We start from the raw sequence: 24,975 nt of genomic DNA on the forward strand, positions 1-24,975 counted from the left end.
AACATCTCGAATTCCACCTTTGCCTCAAATGGTGGGTAAGTGAAACACTTTGACAAATGCAGATTATACTTTGTCAGAAGTGAGCTGTTATGCAGGCATTAATCAATAGGCATAAAACTGAAGAAGCACTCAGTTCAGAAAGAAGAAAAATAGTCCTTGGGATGTGTCACTGTGGTACAGATTTCTGTCTGCCCAATTATCATGAAGTCCAAGTTCAATTCAGGGATATGGGATTCTTTAACAATATATCACTGAAGCAATCAGTGATACAATTGCTTGTCCTGTGTTGTCCTGATGTTGTCCTGTGTTGTGGGTTCTCAGTGGTGCATTACAATGACAAAAGTGATTTTGTAGTGCTTTAAATTTGGAGACTCAGAAGACACTTTCTAAAATATACGGCAAAGAAAGGAATAGAAGGCAATAGTGGCAAAAAAGTGGAACAATTTACTCCATGTTTCTGGTATGTTCTCTACCCCTTCAACTCCTCCAGCGAAAAGAAGACACTGTCTACAGCTAAACTGAATGGGAGGCCTACAGATTTCTGTGTGTTCCTGAGAGACCACCACTCTCCCCTGCCCCCTCCCCACTGCCCTGGCTTCTCCCTATCCCCCAAGCCACAAATGCCCTATGATTTACTATTCTCAAGAAGAAGGCATTAATTAGAATTGCCTACCCTCCACCCCTAGTTGACTGCCAGGTCTATATCCACCACACCTTGCATCTCTTTGCTCCACTCACCATGGCTCCTAGGCCATCCCTCTTATCCATGACTATTTTCTCCACTTTTTCTGACTTTGTCTCTTACTACACAATGAGCCACAGACACTTCTTTATGTCATTCATCAGCAAAATCCTCTATATTCTCAAACTCTTTCGTGATTGTTCTCATCATTTTCTTGTACTAACTAAAATGATATTTTTTGAGAACACATTTCTCTACTATGGGCCAGACTTCAATAAATATCCAACTTACTGTATCTTCCAGGCCCTTTCCTTTCCTCCTTAAAGACAAGCAAGCAAGCAAACAAACAAACCCAGTTCCTTTGGAGCATGTGCCAACAGACTCTAGCACCTAACACCTGCCCTGGTACAATTATCTACTGTTCTGGTCACTTCCTTCATTTGCTAAAAGATTTTAGCTTTGGCTTATTCTTCTATATTCACAATTACAAGTGGGTTTTCAATACTGCCTAGAGAAGAATCTTGCTTCCTTTCTCTGGTCAATTCTCTCTCCATGTATGAAGGCTTTACCATCATCTCCTCTCTCCTCAAACCTACACCTTCTACCCATTCCCCTCTCCCAGCTAGTCATTTCCTTTTTATTCCATGGAAGTAATGAAAACAACTAGAAAAGAACTTTCTCATTCTCCCACCACCCAATCTAACCACCCAGCTTCATCTCTGGCTATAAAGTTTGCTTCTTTTGCTATTATAGTAGATACACTGTCAGAATGACTACCTCAAGCTGGGGCGCCCACACATCCACAGGTTCCCATCCCTTTTTGCCTCAAGGATTTTGTTCTTGCAATTATTCCCTTTTTAATTAATTTCCTCTTCTCTACTGAATCATTTCTATCAGCTTACAAAGAAACATACTATAATATCTCTACCTTAAAAAATAAAATTCTCAATCCTCCATCTCCCTCCAGCTATTGTCACACTGTGTTCCACTTTATAGCACAACCTCAAATGTGCTCTTTCCTTTTCCTTTCCCATTTTCCCCCTGACTCACTCTAGTCATAACTTCCATCTCAACCACTCTACTGAGACAGTTCCTGTGTCAGTAAATTTCGTAGTCCCAAACCCAATGGTTAAATTTCAGTTTTCATCATCCTCAACCTTTTAGAAGCACCTGACACATTCCTCATTTCTGAAACCCATGGTTCCACTGAGTATCCTCCTGCCTCACTTGTTCGGCTTCTCAGACTCTCCTGCTGAATGGCCCCCCTGATCATGACATCTAAGTGTTGGGGTGTCCAGGAATCCCCTACTCAGCTTCCTTCTCTTCTCTAAGCACATTCACACAGTAGATTATCTCATCCAGTGCCCCACCTTTAAATAGCATGTAAAGGCACATATTTCTCAAAATTATAACTCTAGCCATATATCCCATCCCCAAGAAATGCAGTCTGTGTATACAACGGCTCAGGCAATATCACCTATGGAGGCCTGATAGACCGTTCTAACTTATGATGTCAAAAATTAAACTCTTGAAACCACACTCCCCTGCTATACAGCTTTTCCTGCAGGTTGTGTTGTTGTGGTTTGTTTAGTTTGCAGTAAACCTTTACTGAGTATGATTTTTGTTGGTTAACCCACGTATATTGTAAATTTTTTAAAAGTAAGACTATTGTTTTAGAGCAGATTTAGGTTCACGGCAAAGCTGAGGGGAAGGTACAGAGACTTCCCAGTACACACCCTGCCCTCACACCTGCACAGCCTTCCCCATGATTAACATCCCCCACAAGAGTGCTACGTTTGCTAAAACTGATGCGTCTATACTGACATATCATAACCACTCAAAGTCTATAATTTACACTATGTTTACTCTTGGTGTCGCTCCTTCAATGGGTTTGGACAAACGTGTGATGACATGTAGCCATCGTTATAACATCATAGAGTACTTTTTACTGCCCCAAACGTTTTCTGTGCTCTACCTATTTATTCAACTTCTGGCAACCACTGATCTTTCTACTGTCTCCACTGTGCCTTTTCCAGAATGTCATATAGTTGGAATCATACAATATGTAAGTCTTTCAAGATTGGTTTCTTTCACTTAGTAATAGGCATTTAAGTTCCCTCTATGCCAGTTTTTTGTTTTGTTTTCCTTTTTTTTTTTTTTTTAAATTGAATGTATTGGGGTGACAGTAAGATTACATAGATTTCAAGCGTACATCTCTGTAATATATGATCTGTATACTGCATTGTGTGCCCACCACCCAAAGTCAAATCATCTTCTCACCATATATTTGGGCCCCTTCACCCTTTACTGTCCTCCAACCCCCCATTCCCACTAGTAGCCACCATACTGTTTTCTGTGTCTGAGTTTCAGTTTTATATACCACATATGAGTGAAATCTTAAGGTTCTTAGCTTTTCCTGACTATTTAGCATAGAACTAAATAAAAGAAGGTCTGCAAGAATCCATTCATGTATTTGAGTGTCCAAAGCCACCAATTAGATTACGTTCCAGGACAAAAACCTTTTCTTCCCATGGAGATTAAGTATATTTTCCATGTTTTGTACAATGAAAATCATATAAACGGTAATGTTTCTTTTTTCACTGTGGCAAACAAAAGGCTCAGAAACAAATGCTAATTTCAACCACTTGGAGCTATGTAGAATCTTATGGCTTGTATGTTCATGCTCTATTCTCCTTTTTTTCTCAAATTCTATGTTTTCCTTCTCATAATATTTTAACCATTCTTTTATGAACTCTGTCAAATTATTCATGTAATAAAGGGAGAAATGAGTAAGTAACAAAATACAGCAATTAGGTATTCCACATTTTTTGGATATTCTCACTTTATGTATTACTGTTTTCAATAAAGGTGCCTCATTAAGAGTAACATTTAAAGTAATTTAATATTAATACACACAATTTTTATAACTAATTCTTTTAAAAAATCAGGGCAATATTTATCAGACTTGTCACTTGATTTAGGATTCATAAGATAAAATGACTATATTGAGAAGAGAATCTGAAAACATCTAGCAACAATTAATATTCTAGTGATAAATTGTCAACAAGTAATTTAAATAGAAAAAATATTTTGAAGAAGATATAGAGTAGATGTCATTCTTTGGTTTTGAGTTTATATATTGTCACTTAAAAAATATGAAGACAACACATTCCAATTCATGGCATTCTTAAATCTCTTTAGTCAGAGGTTTATGTCTTTAAAAGCCCTACCCTTAACAAAAAAAGATATATGCTTATGGACAATGATGTAGCTATCTAACAAGTCAAGACTGATGCAGCAAACAATGTGACTGCTTCCATAGGCCAAAAAACCCCCCAGTAGTTCTGTTAACAGAAATGAAATCCCAAGCTGGATGACAGCAGTAATAACACAAACTGGGCTGTCTGGAACCTCTTATTCCTGACCTTTCATTAGATTACTTGAAAGGAACTTGTAAATGTAGATTGCCTCCAATTCTTCTAAATTAACAAGTCAGTGAACTGCTATTGCCTTTGTAGCTCAGAAAATTTCCAGTGGGTATCTAAGATGCCTTTCCTTTTTCAGCTTAACTTCAGAAAACTAGAATCAAATGTAGAAGTCAATCCACAGTAAGAGGCAATGATCTTGTAATTAATTAAGGTAAAAATCAATACCAGTTTTAAGTAACTAACCAAGTCATAAGATAGAATCCATTTTAGAAGTTTTCTTTCAGGAATGTTAGTGATTTGATTATAAGAGGATATTCAAAATAACCCTATACCAATTTTATTTGACTTCTATTTCCTAAACTTATGTACATACCCACAGCATCCTATTTGAAAGTACAATTAACTGCTAGTTATCTCCCAATATTCTTTTCCTTTCTTTCACACTATTAGAATTCATGTGAATGCATGGACACTCAGCATGAAACACAGCTTTCCTTAGAGCCAAGCACGACGAACTACATTCTACCAATGTAATGTGGGCAGAAGTGACGTGTGTCCTTAAAATAATTGTGTGTGCTCCCCCACCCCCTTCTCCCTCCTCCAAGTTGAGAGATGGCAGAACATCTTCAGGCCACAAGCAAACAGCACATGTTGAGGATGGCAGAATCACCTACCAGCCCGAGACAGCTTAACTCTCCCTAGACTATGAGATGAGGGAGAGAAACATCTTACTGGGTAAGCCGCTGTACTTTGGGGTCTCTTTGTTACAGTAGCTAAGCCTGTTCTCTAATGTAGGAGTTTAATTGAAATTTAAATACTTAACACAGGAAGAATACAGACTACTAGAATATGCTATATACACACAAGGTACCATCAAATATTAATTTAAAATTACATTTATACATATTTGAATACAATACAAAAATAATTGCATAAAGGTTAGTGAAAATACTTAGGACACTGAAATATTTATAAAGAATGATCTGAAATATGTAAAAGAGCTTTGAAAAAATATGCCTGGAAGAAAATGTGTCAAAACAATACTGGAGTTTATCTCTGGATTTAGGATTATAGCTGCTTTTACCTCTGTGACTTTAATACTTTTTCTGTGCTGTCCAATGAACAGAAAAAGAACATTTATTGTTTGTATAATTAATTTGTATAAAAATATAAATGACTTCTCTGCACAAGTGCTTCTTATATCAACTCTCTAAGAGTTGAAGAGACAGCATCTGCAGTGAAACTCCCACCTACACCTGTTAGTGGCACACACATTGCCCATCTCCTAATTTAAGTCAACCAAAGCACCTACTAAGTTTTCACTTTTGAATTTCTGAGGTCATATAAGCACACTTTAAAATCTACTGGGGTTAGAAGTGATCCCATAGTGTAACCCACACATAACTAAGGTTTCGTGTAGTTCAGGGAATGTACACATTTCTATCTATATAAACAAAATCTGGCAGTCAAAGAAGTAATTGAGAATAACTCTTATAGACTCTTAGGGAAAAAATGCCAGATAGCATATGTTTTAATTGGTTTAAAACCCATGTAAAATAGTGTAGCTGCCATTTTCAATATTCTTCACATGGAAGGCAGTTCCTTCCCCAAGTATCCAAAACATTCTCTCTTTTTCTACCTGGCCAAAGCTCTCCTTGCAAAACCAAACCCGTATCTCTTCCTTTTCTTTCACTTCTTTCTTCCATTTGTGTTCTTCCTTCTTATTCTTAATTAAAAGCTAGACATTTGTAATGCAATTTGTTCATCTTTCCATCACAAGTCCTATTTATACCATCTTCTTCCTTTACTTACTATATCCTAAAATCCCAGGAAACAAGCTTCCAATAATAGAAAATTCTTTTCAGGCATTAATGGTGCTAGTGATTTTTATTTTTACCTGACTCTAACCTTCTTCAATCCCAGGTATTAAATACTTCATCATTCAATCTTAGCCTACCCAAGTCTCTTTTCCTGTGCTACTCATTAATTATATTAACATAAATTCATGGCAAAAAGCTTCTCACCCTGTAAAACAGCTGATAATGGTTACAGTGTGTTGCAAATGATTCTGAGGTTAATTCCTAGATACAATAGGGTTATAAAATGTCATGAGTAAAGTCTTTCATAATCACAGGCAAGAAGATTGGCCAAATAGTTTCTGTTACTGATGCAGAGATAACTTTTATTGGAGTTATAAATATTACCAAATAAAAAATGTTCCTGAATAATGAGGAGTTTTATGTACATATTTTCTTCAAATTATTTTCTTTAAAAAAATGTATCTTTATTGTTGAAAGTATTACAGATTTCCCCTTTTTTCCCCATTGATCCCTTCTACCCTGCACCCTTTGTCCGCCCCAGGCCTTCACCACACTGTTGTCTGTGTCCCTGGGTTATGCATAATATGCATATAAATTCTTTGGTTAATCTCTCCCTGCCCCACCTTCCCAGCCACCCCTCCCCACCTTCCTATGCTTCTGTGTTACTGAATCTATTTTATCCATCAGTTTATTTTGTTGTTTAGATTCCACATATAAGTGAGATCTTGTGATATTTGTCTTTCTCTGCCTGGCTTATTTCGCTTAGCAAATTACTTTTGATGCATAATATGAAAACCAACAAAATTCTCTCAGATCCTAGTCTTTACTATAAACACATCCTCTGTATGTATTCTTAGCTTATATATAGAAAACACAATTCAAGTTTCTATCATATAATGAAGTATGGCTATTATCTTTATTTGGATTTCTTTTTCAATTGAATATGAGAAATATGTATTACCCATTTACTAAATTAAATAAAGAAAAGCCCATATACCAATTTACCCTCTTTGTGCTACAGCAATAATATTCCTAATGCTTGTATAAAAGTGTTCAAATACATCAGAGCTAAAATGTTCTCTTCTGTTGAACAGCAAATGATACGGGAGGGAAGGAAGGAAGAGTACCTGTATCAGTGCCTTTGTTGAGTTTCAGGTACAGAGATAATGTAAGTCAGCTACCTGCTACTATAACAGCAGAGTGACATGAACAAATGAAAAAAAAAAAATGCTGGGACAACAAAAGGAAGATATTCTCTCCTTTGCTTCCTTGAAGTCAAACTCTGTTCTATGAACTATCAGAACTTGCTAATAACCAGCTAAATTACCTGCCAAAATCCACATGACTATTAGGGAAAAACCATATCCTTTAAAATTTTTGAAATGCTGTTTTTTAAACTCCTCCAGGTAAGGGGCTTAGACAAATTCTTACATCATACTAATGTTACTATTATCTCGAAATATGAAGCCCTGATTATTCTGAAGGTAATGGAATGAATTTGTGATTCTCCGTTAACTCTCCTACTCGTTCCTGCGACTACGGCAAATATGACGATCCACAGACAGAAAATTTGCAATTCTGAGCATAAGAATATGAACATCACAGGAAAAGTCACATAATCACCACTCAAAAGCATTTTTAAGGAAAAGAAGAAGTCTAAGGAAATTCTATGACCAGTCACGCACCTCCTAATGACGTTTTGGCCACCGACTGACCACATCACAGGTACCACGGTGATCCCGTAAGGTTATATCGGAACCGAAAAATTCCTCTCACCTGGTGACGTCGTAGCTGCTGTAAAGTCACATCGGACGCAAAGCACTGCTCATGTGATGCTGGTGTAAATAAACCTACTGTGCTGCCAGTTGTGCGACCGAATAGCCCTTGCAATTATGTACAGCACATATTTAATAATCACAACAAATGACTATGTTACTGGTTTATGTATTTAATATACTATAGTTTTAATCATTAGAACGCACTCTACTTTTAAAAAACTGTTTGCCCATGGACACAGGCGCTAGTGTGGTGAAAGCCTGGACCGGGGTGGACGGGGAAAGTGGGGGGCAGGTGCGGGGTGGAGGGGATCAAGGGGGAAAAAGGGGACATCTGTAATACTTTCGACAATAAAGATAAATTTTAAAAAATGTTTGCTGTAAAACCTTACACTGTGTTCCACTGGCAGCAGCCTCATATATCTGATATTTCCCCCCCCACTCAGTTACCTCATTTTGTCTTGTGCTCGATTTACTCTTGTGTTGCTCTGTACAGTAACATGCTGTACAGGCTTGGAGCCTAAGAGCAATAGGCTATACCATATGGCCCAGGTGTGTAGTAGGCTAGACCATCTAGGTTTAAGTGCACCCTATGACGTTCACAGGTGAGGAAATTGCCTAACAATGCACTTCTCAGAATGTATCCCTGTTATTGTTAAGTGTATGTTGCTATATCAGAATGCAGTGCTATTAAAAATGTAACACTATGTGAAGGGAAACTAAGAAGCATGCTTACAATATCTGACCCTCTTCAAAGCATGTTATAATTCTCGAGATTTAACTCGATGCATTTAAATTCTAAAATTTTAGGCATTTCGAATGTGATTAACGCATTAACGTAAGAAAAAATGGCTACGGTACAACACACAGAGGAAGACACTGCAGTAAAACTAACAATAACTTGCAACTATAATTCCAAATGACTCCAGCACAGAGCTGGGGTCCATTAAAGGGGGTGGAAAATGAAGATGAAGTGTGGTAAGGCTTTTATGGGAAGGGGGGAGGAAGGTAAATTAACTCTAGGCTTTGTTGAAATATTACTTTCAAAAGCATGTTGTAAATTTATTAGAAGATTTTAAAATAGGATATATATAACTTCAGAATCATTAGAGGGGAAAACCAGAATAAAGTTAAATTGTTCAATTTTTTAAAAGGTAGAAAAGAAGCAACAAGAAAGTATAATAAATATAAAAAATAAATGCAAGGCATGAATCCAAATTGTTAACAAGCACGATAAATATGAATAAGTGAAATAAATTATCTGAATTTCTCAGTCTGAATAAGTACCTCTACGATGCCTACAAGAACTATGCTCAGCAGAATGAAAAATAAAAACTGAAAACAAAGGGACAAAGGTATACCAAGTGAGTGTCTGATGGTACCAGTTTATGGCTATGCTTCCTAAGTAATTATTAATAGCATGCCCTTTCTTGCTCACATGTGTTCCAATTTGGACATAAACTATTATTTATTAAGGATATAGTAGACTTTAGTAATGCAATTAATAGATTTATTCCCGCCTTCCTCTCTCTTGATTATGTCACCACCAACAATCACCATCTTGTTCCTTCTGTCTGCAGCCCTTTTCTCTTGGGTCCTTGTATGAGAGGCTCCTTTCCCTCACTCAGTGTCCTAGTATGATAGCAGTTTCAAAAACAGATAAAGAGTGGTAGGGAAAACAACAGCACAATATAAATTACGCGAATAACTGTAAGAATCTTAAATAGAATACTAGCATATGAAGTTATGTATTAGGAGGTTAAACATTCTGGTGAAGCAATCTTTTCCAGGACTACCCAAATAGTAGAGTTAAGATGATTAACAATAGCATATACATTAGATTGAAATAATATGAATAAGTTAAAAGAGGAAACTTCTCAATAGTATAAGTGGTAATAATTTTTCAGTTGTTGAAAAACCGTTCGATAAACTCTAACAGTGATTCCTGACATAAACTCTCTGTAACCTAGGAAGAGAAGAAACTTCCTGTGAAAAGTTCTATTTATAACAAATCCATAGCAAACTTTATATTCACTGATGAAAATTCCCATTATAATCATGACAATGTCGAAAATGCCCATTACCTTTACTACTAGACATTAAGCTGGAAATTCTGTCCAAGACAATTAGAAAAGGGGGAGAAAACAGTTTCTAAATGTTTGTTTACAAGTAATATGGTTGACAAAAAAAAAACCCCAAGATAGTCAGCTATAAAACAATTAAAACTAAGGAGAAAATAAGGTTAGTATTTTAAAAATCAATAGCTTTACACCAGAAATAACCAATTAAAATATAAAAGTAAAATAAATCCCTTCGATAGTGCAAGAAATATATAAAATGTCTATAAGCAACCCAAACATGAAATGTTAAGGACTTCTTGAAGTAGACCCTCAAACTCTTTTGACAGAAATAAAAGAAGGCCAGAATATACAGAGAGACACATAAAATTTTTCTGGGTACCATACTGGAAAGATATTAGTACATCCATGTTGATTTGTGAATTTGATACAAACCAATGAAATAGCCATAATGGAACTTGGGAAGACACATCTCCAGATTATCTGAAGGATAGAATAGCCTAGAATAACCTCAGTTATTTTGAACAAAAACTTCTCACTTATAGAGGGGAGTTGCCCCATCAGATAGCAATACTGATGTACTATAAAATTATAGTGATCAAGATAGTGTAGTACTGGTTTAAACATAGACAAATAAATTAATGGAACAAATAGTGTTGAAAAGTGATTTATGTATATGTAGAAATTTAGTTCACAGAAATTGGTGGCATTTCAAATGAGTTAAGAAAGGACAGATTTCCAAGAGCTGTGTTTTGACAACTCAATTCTTCATTAAAACACTTTAACATAATAGTTCATCATATGTCAGCAGCCTCGATGTATCCTTGCAACTTGTTAGAAATGCAAAATCTTAGGCACCATCCCAAACCGACTGAATCAGACACAATGGGGTTGAAAACACAGGTATGTTATCAGACTATCTAGGTTCAATTCCCAAATTTTTCACTCTGGGTGTATGAGCTATGGCCTTGGGCGATATGTTAAACATTTTTGTACCTCAGTTTTCTTATCTTAAATTGGGTATTGTTGTGAAGATGAAATAATTTAATATATGTAAAGTGCTTGGAAGAGTGTTTGGCACACAGGAAAGACTATATACATGCTAGTAGTTATTTTTAATGTTGAAGGCATATATCTGCAGAAATTTCTACTTTACTCTTCCATTAAGGAAAAAAATAATTTTTTTTTCTTTTCCTTTTCCACAAATTATGTATCTAGGCCCAACCATTTTCAATATGTCTTTCTCAGTCTTATATTACTGTGTATTTTCATTTCTATGTTCCCTTTTGTTTATAAATGATGGTATATTGGTCTATTCAAATGAAACTGAAAACCTTTGACTTAACTGGGCACATAAAAAGACTGTTAGATATATTCCCTCCCTTCCTTTTCTTTTAATAATCTATTTTTTTTAATCTTCTAATATATTAGACACTGAGAACACAGAGCTCAAAAGACAGAGCAAATTCCTGTCTGTTTAGATGGCTCAAAGCAAACTAATGCCAAAACTCAAGTAAAATAAATATGCAGCTCAATATCATGGAAGTGCTTTAAACCAAATAAATATTTTGCTCTAATCTGAAGAAAACTGGTGAGTCTATTCCTGTACTCCAGTGGTTCTCAGAGCAGGTGGGGTCCCATCTTACTCTATGGTAAGCAGAGGTCCAGGAAGCATGCTGTGCTGCCATCCCCATGGCTTGCTTTTTCACAAGAGCTGCCCCAATCTTTCAAGGTCTTTTAAATGTCCCTTGGGACATTCACATAAGTGAAAAACCTGTTTACCATTTTCTGAGCTTATAACCTAAAAAACACACACACATGCAAAGTAGTTTGTATATAGTTACCCTTGGATTTTAGAGTAGTTTATGCTTTGAGGAGAAACTTGCCAAGTCTTATTCACCATTCTGGAAAATCATATCACAAACAGCACTGCCACTAAGCACTCTTTGAGTCATCAGTACAATAGATTTGTATCAACATAGATGTAGCATACTCCATACTTGAAGCTGTCACTTCCATGGTGCGAGCAACTTAACATCTCATTTTTTTTTAATGTTTTGAGATCAAAGCAGTTACATGTTGAAATACACATTTTATTTTAAATTGTTTCCCTTTAATTTCTCTTATGTTTCACTGATACGACTACACTCACGCTTTGTCTTAGCTGTGTATAAATAAGGTTGTATTATCTATGAATTTTATTTCAGGAGCGTATAAGACACAACAAAATATTTGTCTTAAAGAGGGGTTTGGGGTTTGATAGCCTTAAGAATTGAAGTTACTCAGATCAGAAGTCAAACAAACCACTTAACTGGAAAAGAGGAGGAATGGAACTCAATGAGGTTAGTTTTTGCCTGACTCTAGAAAAACAAAAATTGACTAATTTAAAGCCGGAAGCAAGTTCAGAGTTACCTAATGCAACCTCTTCCCTGAACACACGAAGAAACTGAGAACTAAGGGACAAATATCAACTGCTAGTTAGTGGCTGGACAGGGATCCAGCTGAAAAACCTGTGACAGCTGTGGGCAGTCTTTTTAGAACACACATTGCCCTCTGTAACTGAGAAAGGTAATCAGGGTAGGCGAAATGGAGAAAACCAAAAGGGACAGGGCAAGCGATTCATTTGGAAGCTGGCAGTTCTTTCGGTGATTGATTTGGTGGCCAGAAATAGTTCATCCTAAGCCCTTAAGGTTTGCTTGGTGCTGAGAGAAAAGTGATGAAAGAAATTTGAGAATAAAAGGATATAGGGAAAAATGGAAAAGTCGATTCTGGAAACACTGACATATATATATACAGCTGTATAAATTATTTTGTCATAACTGATATGAAAGTCAATTTACCATTATTTTCACTTTTCCTTTTAATTATGGATAACTAATTACTGGGATAATTGGGAGAGTCTTCACCTTTTGGATGCTTTAGATTTCAATAAAGGCCAGACCACTGTTGCATAATGCCTAATACGAAACATTTGTTGCTTACAAATGGTTGAAATTCCAGGGGTATTAGGAAAACCTCAGCCAAAAGCATCGCTCATTGGAGATAGCTGAAATTCTACTTCCCAAAGTATGCCAGCAAGAATGCAAATTTCGGTGGGGGAGGGTGGAGGAACGGGGTGGCAACACGACTTATTTTGACCATTGTTGTATCCCCAGCGCTAACATCAATATCCCAACCAAAGAGGTGCTTATGTATTCACAAAGGGAAGAGAGGAAAGGGAGGTGGGAGGAAGGAAAGGAATTAATTCATTCTTGGCCCTCTCCTAATATTCAAATACCCTCAGAAGAGATAATATATTTTCCCCAGTACTTCTGTGTGAATACATATTAGCAAATCTTATTGTTCTGGCTGCAATCGCAAGGAAAGTGTTGAGCTAATGTGGCTTCCATCTGGTTTGCTTCTTTACCTACGGCATACATTGTTATGACTCAACAAGGCCTTATATTTGAAGTCTTTTTCCATAAAAATATTTTTCAAGCACAATTTAATTAATTCTCTGATAGAGGATGTGTTTTTGAAGTCCCTTCTATTCTCACTCTTTGCTAAGGAAACAGAGTTTCAAATGGCGAAGGTCTTAGAAGACTGATAACCAAGCAAATCTTTATTCTCTTTAAAATTCATTCATTCTTCAAAGCCATTTAAATTGTTCCTGTGGAATCCAAACAAAAACATCTCACCAAATTTAAGAAACACAAAGAAGCTAAAGCCCTCGCTTATATTTAGAACTGGCATCAGATTTTCATCTGTACTGTAAAGTGCCTAGATCAGATCTTTCAATATAATGCCCAGAACAGAGTCAGGTATTTATATAATGAGCATATATTTTGTTTCTTGTATGGTTTAGGCATACACCATGTACATTTTCAGATTTCTTTTTCTCTTTCACTACAATGATTTCTCTGTGTGTGGGTGTGTATTTTTTCCCCTTGAGAAAGGACTGAATTTTCAGAAAATACATGATGCAAGTAAATTCTTAAATTACACCACCTCAACTCATGTCCTTGAAGATCTTCCTACAGAGAGGTGTACTACAAGGGTGTTTCAGCCATTCTTATTGGTGGGTGGCTGTCATTTGGTCCCAGTTACACCAGTCTACTAACTGGACTTAGCAGAGGTTCATTGCTGATACTGTGGAAGATGACAGGGGCCAGTACAGTTGGCAGGCATCATCATCTCCCGCTGCGTGCATTTTGATCAATAAAATTACAACTCTCTTTTCAACAGACTTTGGGAGAACAAAAACCTGTCATTTTGTTCATCTCCTAAAGTCTTCTACGTTATTTCCCCAATGAAAATGTCCTGCCTTCCTGACTTACGGTATCAGAGTAGTAAAGAGCTCAATCCCATGGGTTATTCTGTGTGGATTTTAATCTTGGCTTTTACACTTAGCTACTGCATGAACTTGGGCAAATTATGTAACCTCTGCCGGTCTAATTTCCTCATCTGTAAAAGGTGGGTGGTAATAATGCTGAATTTACTGGATCACGTAAGGGCTACATAAATTTTTACATGTATAAAGTGCTCAGAAAAGCATCTGGCACATAGCAGATAAACAATTATTTTGGTGGTTAAATTTTATTGCTTATCTTTTCTTTCACTTTCTGTGAGAGACTTAATATTGTAATAGCCACTGGTGTGGTAACTGTCCATTTTGGATTCACCATATCCAAAATATAATTCATCCTCTCCCTCACCCATGTGTGTCCCCAAAACCTGCTCCTTGTATTCTATTCCCCATCTAGCTAATGGCCTGGTCAGTCCACAAGCTAGAAAACTCAAAGAAATCTTCTCTCCCTCTGCTCCCTCTCCTTTAGTCTCAAACTCAAGAATTCTTGTCACCAAGTTTTGTCCAAATTGTATCCTTAATATCCTGCTTCAGGCTCTTCTTTCTTTTCCCCAGGAGAGCAACAAAAGTTCTCCAGGCCCAACTACTTGCCACCCTCTACCTTCCAATTCATCTTATACACAGTCACCAAATTTCTCTTCCTAAAACACAATCCTGACCACATGGCTTCTAATTTTTTTTAATGTGTCCATTCTACAAATATAGTGTATATAAAGTAAAAAATCATTAGCCTCCTATTGTACTAGCTAGATGCTGATGATACAGAGACAGACAGATCCCCCTCTCAAAGTGATACTGTTGTAATAAGCTAGTTATTAATAATAGGAAAGGAGCAAAGAGGGAAGCCAGGCATTTTAGCCATGTCATTTGGGCAGCTTCACCAGGAAGCTGCAACTTTGCACTTTCCCTGCAGATTACTGGGGGAAGGGACTGGACCAAGGGGAAGATGGGAGCATGCGCAATGGGTCAGTGTGACACAGGGAAAGTAACTGTCAGTCAAGCCTGGGGAACCATGGATTGGCTAGAGTAGGGAGGGCCATTGCAAACCTGCAAAAATTTGGGAATACATAATCTCGAAGACAAAGGAGCTCTCCCCCGTGGCTCCTGGGGCTCTCTTGTTCCTGCTTCCTTGCATTCACCTGTGTTTCCTTCATAGCCATGTGGCCCTGCAGACCCCACACAATGGACTGATGAACTCAGTGGGGAACACAAAGTAAACTAGCCTAGTGCTGGACTGGACTGCTCCAACGTGGAATGGGGACTCTGGACACTGGCTTTGTTTCTAGCTCTGTTGAAGCCACACCTACACTTCCTCTACAGCAGGACAAAGGGAGAAGGGGTCTTAGGCACTCAGGGGTGTAATTCCACAGAAATAAAGCTTCCTCCTGTGGAGGTCTCTGGAAATTCTTATTCCAGCGGTACCCCAAAGATGTGAGTAGGCAATTTTAATGCAGTGTGATACACAGTTTTTGTTGGTATGCATAAGGCTCTATGACATTACATAATGGCAGTAACATAGACTAAGAGAGGGGCATAGAAACAAAGGCTTCCTTTCAAGGTGTTAATTGCTAAAAAGAAAATCTTTAGTTGCTTCCTGTTGCATATGGTGGATTGGAAGTTTTGCAGTTGTAGCAGCTTCTCACACTCTACAATCTAGTCAACTTCCCATTTTGCAGTTCCTCAGGAAAGCCCAAGCACCAGGGCTTTGTTTTCATTTCTTTTGTTTAGTTCTCTCAGCCTAGAATGGCCTCCTTTCTCTTTATCATTTCCAAGGAACAGCTTAAATGACCCCTCCTCCTCAGTGAAGCCTGCTACAACCTGGAGTCAGGATTTACCTGTATTTCCCTCCCCCTCACTGTTTCCTGCGTCCGATCACTGCTCACCCGTCTGCCATGTGTCTGGAAGTGTAACCGTGCATGTGTCCTTTCTTCCCCTGGATCGTGTGCTAATAGAAGGCGGGTGCCCGGTCTCATTTTTCTTTGCAGTCCCTGGAGGGGATTTTACAATAACCGACACCTAGGAGGTGCTCCGTAAGTGCTCATTGAATTAAACTAAATTAAATGGTTGAGGAGACATTTTTATTCTTTGTGATCTTTGGGCACTTCCCTGAAAGGCCCTCTGGTCAAAAGATTTAACCTTTTGCCTGAAGATTTTCATGTTCGCTTCAACTCTGAGGGAGAGAATTTTTAACGAGAAGGGGGGGGGAAACCCCCTTCCATCTGGCTATTTAAAAATCCTGTGGACACAAAGTATTATCTTTCTTGTTTCAAGGCTTTTAAGATGCTTTAAAATTTTTTCTGAAATCCAAAGTCAGAAATGGTTTAGAATCCTTCATTGGGCAATCAAGTAATTTAAGATTCAGTCAAAAACTGGACTGAAACTAACTGAGGTATTCAAGTGGCTTTGTATCTTCAGATTAAAAAGTTTTAATAATTAAACATTTTGGGTTTTCATTTGCAGTTGAATAACAGAAGATAGCCCAATGAATGATCGTTTAAAGAAAGCTATAAACTGGATAACAAATGTGCAAATGCCAGGCAAAAGGAGAATACAATGCTCTTATCTTCTTAGAGCATCATTTTATACCTTCATAGGAAATAGCTTATTTAATCATGTCTTCATAATGCAATGGGGAGTCCTAGCAGAGTTATGAATGTTTCTAACGAGAGAGAAGAGGAAATAATCTCTCGCTTAAAGTCACACAGACAGCTGCTGAGAGCTAGACTGGAATCATCACCTCCTAACCACTGGTCCTCTACTTCTCTCACTACTGCTAGGTCTTGATGCTCCAAGAAGCATCATAAGTTAAATTCAGAGTTGAACACACAATTCACAAGCTGAAACAGAGATTTCCAGCAAACTGTGTTTCTCTTGTGTCCTTCATTTTTAATACCATGTCCCCATCCAGACTAATCTCTTGAAACTAAGAGACTGTATAGTCACCTCCACCTGATATCAGTGGCTTTGCAGAAGTCCCTACAAATTTAAAGCATTAGAAAAATAAATTCCCCAAGTTCCAGTTGCTGTGTGATTGCACAGAAATGTTCAACTGGACATTTAAGACATGCTGTCCACTGTATTCTGGGAGTGGAGGAGGGGTGAGGAGAGGAAGGCGACAGGGGACGCTGATACATGAGAAGAAGGCATTCCCTGATGATTCCTTGGTAACGATGACAAAGAACTTTTGTTCTAAGCTTTGTCAGCTGAATTTCTAGAAGGAAGAGAGCAGAGGGGTTAAAGAGTGGGGGCACTGGATCAGATAACTTGGGTCTGAAGTTTGGCTACTCAGTGGGATTCCCAAGTCTTCTCTAGCAGTAAAATTGGGATAAAAAAATCGTCATCTTTATAGCATTGTCACATGGGTTCAATGACACAAAACATGTACAAGTACTTGGCAAAGACTTTGGCATCTAATAAGTTGCCAATAATTGAGCTATTATGATTAGTAAATGGTAGTATAGAATTATTAATTTTGCTTTTTCATGTATGATAATATAAAAAGCAGAGATGAGGGTTTGGGTGGAAATGGAGATAGGGCAACTGAAGAAAAGGGAGGGTATTGGTGATAAGAAACTAAAAGTGATACTGCAGACAGACATCTAAGTGGTGAATACAACACAATTTCTTCATGATTTCATTTTTCCTGAGGGAGGAACGTACCTAGATTGATGGCGTGCGAACACAAGAGGACTAAGAGTAAATGGTCCATTTAAAAGACTTAATGTCTTTATTAAAATGTCATCCTTCTTTAAAGTTCCAAATTAGGATAAATTAGCCTCAACGAAGATGTTTACACTCTCACTCTGAGCATCAGGCTTGGAGTGATCATTGTGGGAGTTTGTTCTGCCCTGGACGACAGGGGCTGGGAGACCAGTTCACTCTCCACTTGGGTGCAGGTACCAACTCCACCATCAAACATTTTCTCAAGGGTAAAGTGGATTAGAGTGATCTACACAGCTCCTGCCTTCATTTATAATCTCACAGCGTGAAAGGAACATGCTATCAGAGAATCCAGAAAAGCTCTCGGCATAACGTTTATGAAAAATATTTTGTGACTTGGTGTTTCTTAACAGCTACCAAAACTTTGGTTGAAAGATACCCCCAAAGGACTTTCTAAAGCACATTTTTACATTCCATTTTTCTAAATACTCTTAGCTCTACCTTGGATTAAACCAGACTTTCAGAGAATCATGAATTTATATTGCATCATACTAGAGAATTATAAAGTTGTTTTTGTTGAAGTGCAATTTGGAACGATAACATCAGCTTATATTAAGAGACAGACCAAAAAAAACCAAAACACTTTAAAACATGTAACTATATGAAAAGAGTTGAATATTTTGTTCTTTACAGTACACAATGGCCACTTTGTGACTGTCCTTGGGGAAAATGCTCCATCATTTCCTAATCAGAAGCAGTTGGCCTTCAACTAAGCCACTGGTTTGTTTTTCTCTTATGGACACTGTAAATTGTGTAACTCATCATGTGCACCCCTTCACCGGATACTGGAAAGTTTGTACCAAATTTTTGTCTAATCTCTAAAAATATAGCCAAACTTTTAGATATATTCATGTTTTTTGTCTTTCTTTTACTTTTCTACCATTATATTCTCTTTGCCTTATATTTCTCATCATTAGAAATTTCTTTTACCTTGACATATTGTATGCTGACTTCAGTCATTTGTTATAATTCAATGAATAATGAATGAATGAATTAGTCCTGATGATGAAGTTATATACCATGATATTTAAAAGGATAAAGGACAAAGGGCATATCAATACATATACATATATAGAGTTCTAAAATTTCAGATAACAAGAATTCTAGAAGCAGGCAGTCACTGGTACAGGTTTAGCGGCTCAAACATGTTGGACGTAGAATCTTTCAAATTCTTTAGGTCTTTTCCTCATGGTGGCAGAATGGCTGCTGCAGCTCCACTAATTCTGTTGTTGATCAAAGCAGGATGAAAAGGGTGGAAGCAATAGACAATCTTAGTGGTTAGAACTGTGTCACATTGTCACCCATACTTACAAGGGAGACTAGAAAATACAATCTGTAACATTTACAACCTATAGAGTACGTGCACGTAGGGTTGGGGTTAGGTGCTGGGTGCGACATAAATTCTGCCACAGGCATCAACCATGGAAATCCAGCAATTCATTAAAATGACCCTAAACTTTCAACCATCAGTTCAGGTTTGAGTCATATTCTCTATTTTGTAACTTTTCAAGGAAAATATAGGCTTGTGTTTAAAATACAGAAGTACTTGCACAATATTGGTGATTTGTTTAAGGGGTACAATAAAGCCTGATGATGAGAAGGCATTTCTTTCCAGACAACTTAGCAGGCCCTGAACCCAGGAAGGCTGATCTTATTATGGAACATGGCACCGATGCATTAGTTCTGGGTGATGCTTTTCTTTTAGAAAGCATTCAACCTACAACTCTTTCAGTTACCCAGAGTATAAATCACTATTTACTTTAAGTCAGAAAGAATATATGAATATATTTGGCACGTCTGAAGGTGAAATTAACAGAGCACTATCTCTATGACTATTGTTTTACTGCAACTCCCATGGTCTGTTTTGTAGCTACATCCTGTTGTATGAGCTGATATGAATAGCTCATGAGAGTTTGTCTGTTTGGAGTAGGCTCTACCAGCTGGTTTGGCAATTCTAGAATTTTTAATGAAACAAACTCCAAGCTATGAAGTTAATGCTGTTCTTCAGTTCCAACTTTGACAATCAATTCTAATAGATTTGGCAGAAGTTCCCCGAGCTCAGTCAATTGTCTAATTTCAAGGTCTTATCCAATGCATAACAGTTGTAGAGGAAATCCAGGTTTCAAGGGCATGCTTTCATAGCAACCATGTATTAGAAACAGATGGGTTTTTAAGGCAGAAGCATGGAGACTCTCACTCATTAAAAGAGGAAATAAAAATAGAATTAAAAAATAAATCAATCACAGTAGCAGGTATATTAGCATTCTTACGAACTCATAAAGAGAAAACACTCATCTTGCAAATCCTTGTCTAAAAGCTGGGGATAAAAGCACTTTCAATGGACAACAGAGGTCTAAGTAGTAACTTCACTTTAAGGAGAAATTCACAAAGAATTTCTCCAAAAAGGTGACTCTGTTAAGCTTGATACATGCTCAAGAAATGCTTGGAATTTTAACTGCAGTATCTGGACTCATTTATTATGGATTAGTGGTCTAAGTAACAGTTTAACAACTGAAAATTGGGTGTTCCAATCTCTGTCTCACCAATGATTTTGTCTGACCTTGGACAAGCACTTGACTCTACAGAATTACTTTTCCAGGCTTTTACTTTTGTTCTGCAGAATAAAAATAACTTTAAAAAAAAAACGGTGGATCAAATATACAAGTCACAAAACTGGAGAAACTAAACTAGTAACAATGTGTCTTCAGTCTAAATATAGATCTGTCTCACCACTTAAATGATTTCACCTTTTTAGTAGGAAGCACAGGGCCTTGAATAAAAACAAAATGAAACATTGTCTTGTTTCACTGAGGTTTCTGTCTATATCTAGAATGTCTACTATTAAAATGCCATTCTTTATTAACTGTTGGCAGCATCTGGTGAACCACTAAAAATACCCTTTTGTATGGGACTAAAGGAAGATAAGAAATCTATTTCTTGATGAGTAGACAATTCTCCTTGGTTTGTGGGAAGTACTACTTGAAATAAAAGGGTTTGACTAAATGACCTTTTGTGTTCCTATCTAATCAGTCTTACCGGTGCACTCTTTTAGCAGAAATAATTTACCTTTCAGATCCAAGAATGGCAACAGGCACACACACACATGCACACATGCACACATTTACATGTATGCATATACCTATGTGTTTACATATATGGGAGGAGTTACAGAAAGGACAGGTATAGAGAGAGAAGTAACAGGAAAAAAAATGCTGGCCAAACTCTTTCACTGTAGTAAGCTTGAGAAAAGCAGCAGGAAAGGTAAGCAGAGCCTTTCATGAAACCCTGCCTGAAATTTCAGTGTCTGTTCCTTATTAGTAGAATCAATAGATCATCCCAGCGCCTCTTGTAGATGAAAAACCACATACACTTGGAAGATGATGCTCCAACTTTAAATCAAAAAAAGTAACCAAGAAAAAGAAAACACTGCTATAGAAATGGCTTCTCTTTTCTTCCTCATTGAGAAAACATCAAAATTTCAAGAACAGGCAAAATGAAACTGGGCATCCTTAAATAAATGGAGGTCAACTCTTATTTTGCGGATGATCAGATATTGTTTGCACAGGATGGAGTCAACTTTGTGAAGGACAGTTCCACAAAACTACAACTTTCTTTATTCCTACTGTTAGAATTAATATTTCTGTGATGATTTAAATGGAGCAATGTAGCAGCTTTTGTTTACTGGTTAATTCTAATAATAATAGTTATTACTTAAAGAATGCTTAATGTGCACCAAGCACTGTTCTCAGTGTTTTGCATTCAGTATATATTATTAACCACGATCCTATAATACAGGTACAATGATTATCCTCATTTTCATAGATGAAAATTTCAAAGCAAATTTCCCAAGGGCAAGCAACCAGTAAGGGTTAGATGTTAGGATCTGAGCTCAGTCCATGAGGGCCTAGAGTCCCTGCTCTAAACCGTGACACTGTACTACCATCTAAGACTGTTTTATATCCATCATATTTTCAATCAATAAATTTTAGCCTAAAGAGTAGGAGGACACCAGGCTCAAGAAGACAAAAGACAAAAGCTGTTCTATCACACTTACTTCTTAAGTACTCCACTTCTTTTTTGTGAAACAAAATTTCATGAAATTTTGCTAATTCTCTTAAGACCCGAACAACAAAAGCCCAGCTGAATAATGGATCTTCGGTTTCTAATGAGAACATGGGTGGCCATGTCCTTTTATCATGTATCACCAGTCATATCTTTCACTAGCAAACATTCTACTAGAGCATGGCTCAGTGTTACATAGGAGTGCTGAGTTCAAGGATGTACCAACCATCACAATCCCACACCACCAAGAAACTCATTAGAAAGAGCACTGGGCTAGACCACAGGGAACTTGAGGCCAACTTCAGTACTGTGATGTGGAAATGACATTAACCTATTCACACAAAGGGTCAATGCATGAATGAGATGATAGATGCTCTGATAATCTAAACCTCTTGAAAGCATCTTGCCTGGTCAATCCACTGCCCTTTTGTTTTCATTATTTACAAATAATTCCATAGGAATGGTTATAGATCACATTCTCTTTAGTTTCCACTAAAACCTACTGGCTCTTTCTGGAACAGTAAACTGTATTGGGAGGTTATGTATTTGTATTTCTACCACTGTGTGTCACAGGAGCGGTTTTCTTTGAGAAGTGGAACAGCTACGGAACAATACAATTGCTGAGTATGCTCTCCTTTAATGAAAGGTCTGAAGGGCTAAGAGGAACCTCTTGTCTCACAATACTTTTCTAGTAGGTCTAAACCAAAATCTAAACACTCTCTCAAGTAGGGATAGATTATACTCAGAAGAGTGTAAGGCAGGCACCAACGAACTCTGGAAATCAGACAAGAGGGGCAGCAAGAGCAGCAGAGGGCAGATGGAAGAACCAAGCTGGAGAAAAGTCAGAAAGTGAGAGGAGGTGGAGAGAAGGGAGGGAGAATGGTGGAGAAAGGAAGGACAGCAGAGGAATGACAGCTCCGCCCTAGTTGTTCAACATATTTTCCCATGTTTTGGGGGTTGGGCAGAAGCAAAGGCTATGGCTCTGCCTGCACCACTGGAAACCCTGATGCCTTAGGGAGTAGGATATTTATTATTCCCACTTTGTTCATTTGTTCTTTGGGGATTCAGGCAGACTTTGAGGATTCGGTGATGAAGAACTCCATCTCAGTGCCCATCAGAATGTCCATCTCAGCGCCCATCAGAATGGCTACTTCCATGTGGACTACGAGGCTGACATCAAATCTGATTCCTTTCAAATATTTGTCACCTTGGGTGTGTGTTGAATTTAATTGTTCCCCTTTTTATGACCTCAAGGCAGAATTAAGGCACGAGTAGATGTTATAAATTTAGCTGTCATCCAGTCCATGCTGCAATTCATCTATTAGGTACAGCTCTAGTATGTCCCTAACTCACTTGCTCTTGAGTGCAAGGCTCTCTGCACAAGTGATTAAATTTAGTTCTCTATCAGATACAAATGGCCGAGCCGTCACAGCTTCCCAGAATATTTTTCTTTTAAACTCTCAGGAATCTATAAACCTTTAGAAAAATCCACTCGTGCCTCTATAAAATCTTAAAAACCACACTTTTTCTGCAAGAGACCAAGAACAGAAGAGGCACACTATCTTTGCATACCAGAGCACCAGCCACCATAAAAAATAATTCTGCTCTGTCCAAATCCAGTAATGGATATCAATTACTTGGAAAACTGTTTGTAATTTAACTTACTGCTATCTCTTTAAACAGGCTATTTATAAGAGGAGTCAGATGATACCCTATCAAGCATTATGAGGAAAGTAGTTTTCTGGATTTCTTTAAATGAGCTGACTTTCAAAAGATTTTTAAAATTGATTCCCAAGACTGGAAAGTTGCGTTATCGGCTTCAGGTTCAAAAGCAAGAATCTATCATTTTTAATGGTAACGTAAACAGTAATTACGGCATGTTGTTTGTAGCATGTCAAAATAAGAAAGTAGTATTTCCAGTTGGGAAAAAAATCACAAAGTTAGGCACAGCAGTACAAAATGAAAATTCATATTTTTTACAAGGATATTTTCATACAAAGAATCCACAGAGCTCAGCAATTTACTACAGAGTTCTATTTATTGCTGTTATTTTGCATAAAGGTCTCCATTTGAGTTGTAGATCCACCAAAGCAACATATGGCTCAACCCACAGTTCTCTAGAGCTGTGTTATTGTTTCAATAACTCTAAGAGGAATTAATAGAGAATACAGTAAAAGAAACATCAGGAACAACCATCAGCATGATTATTCAAAAATTTAACCCATGCTAGGCAACTCAGTTACCTACCCAAAGCCCTAGAAGGCTAGACTGTTGTCCATAAAATACATAGATGTCAACCAGCAGCCCCCCCAAGACACTTGAAACATAAAAATCACCTTTACATCTCCATTGCCAAATTTCATTAATAAAATAAAAAAAATAGAAAGCAAGATTGTAAAGACCATGATAATTTAGAAGCCATCATTGGATAATTTGTCATTGTATATTAGCCTCCAAACTAAAGTTGCAATGATAAAAGACAAATGATCTTGAAGTTTGAGCTTGAGTCATTTTATCTGCATAATCCTTAGTTTCCTCAACTGCAAAGTGAGGCTAACAAACCTGTCTTACTTACTTCAGAAGATTATTATGAGGTGCGAGAGAGAGAATGTATGTGAAAACTGTGTGGAGGTATAAGGTGCTATATAAATGAGAAATATTATTATAACATGCTCATGAATTATATGTAGGCTGTATTAGAGATGTTTTTGTTTCCTATTTAGATGGATATAATGCTTAGAATTTATCTAAGGTAATTTGTATATTTTTTAGTAATCATCATTATCCTCTTTCAAGTTTTCCATTTGGGCAAATGGGACACTACACAGGTAATATTAAAGTAGACTTTAAACGTGTGAATATTGTTTGCTTATGCTACAATTTAAGTTCTATCACCATACAGTCCTCTTCTGAAGTTAGCAGGAAAAGAAATGAAATTTATTTGTCATTTTATTAAAATGGGAAAACTAAGAGAAAAATACCTTTGGAAATAATTCAAATAATATTTTCAAATAATGAATATGCTGGTAAAATTAATTCATGGCAGGCCGTAATTTTCCTACATC

General features: G+C 37.2%; 1 protein-coding gene across 2 annotated transcripts in view; it reads right to left on the reverse strand.

The window, feature by feature from the left end:
- DTNA (dystrobrevin alpha) overlaps positions 1 to 24,975 on the reverse strand; it is a 321,248-nt gene that overhangs the window by 267,285 nt on the left and 28,988 nt on the right. The gene's annotated exons all lie outside the window — the stretch shown is intronic.

The sequence above is a fragment of the Miniopterus schreibersii genome (genome assembly GCF_964146895.1).
Source record: "Miniopterus schreibersii genome assembly, chromosome: 10".
NCBI lineage: Eukaryota > Metazoa > Chordata > Mammalia > Chiroptera > Miniopteridae > Miniopterus > Miniopterus schreibersii.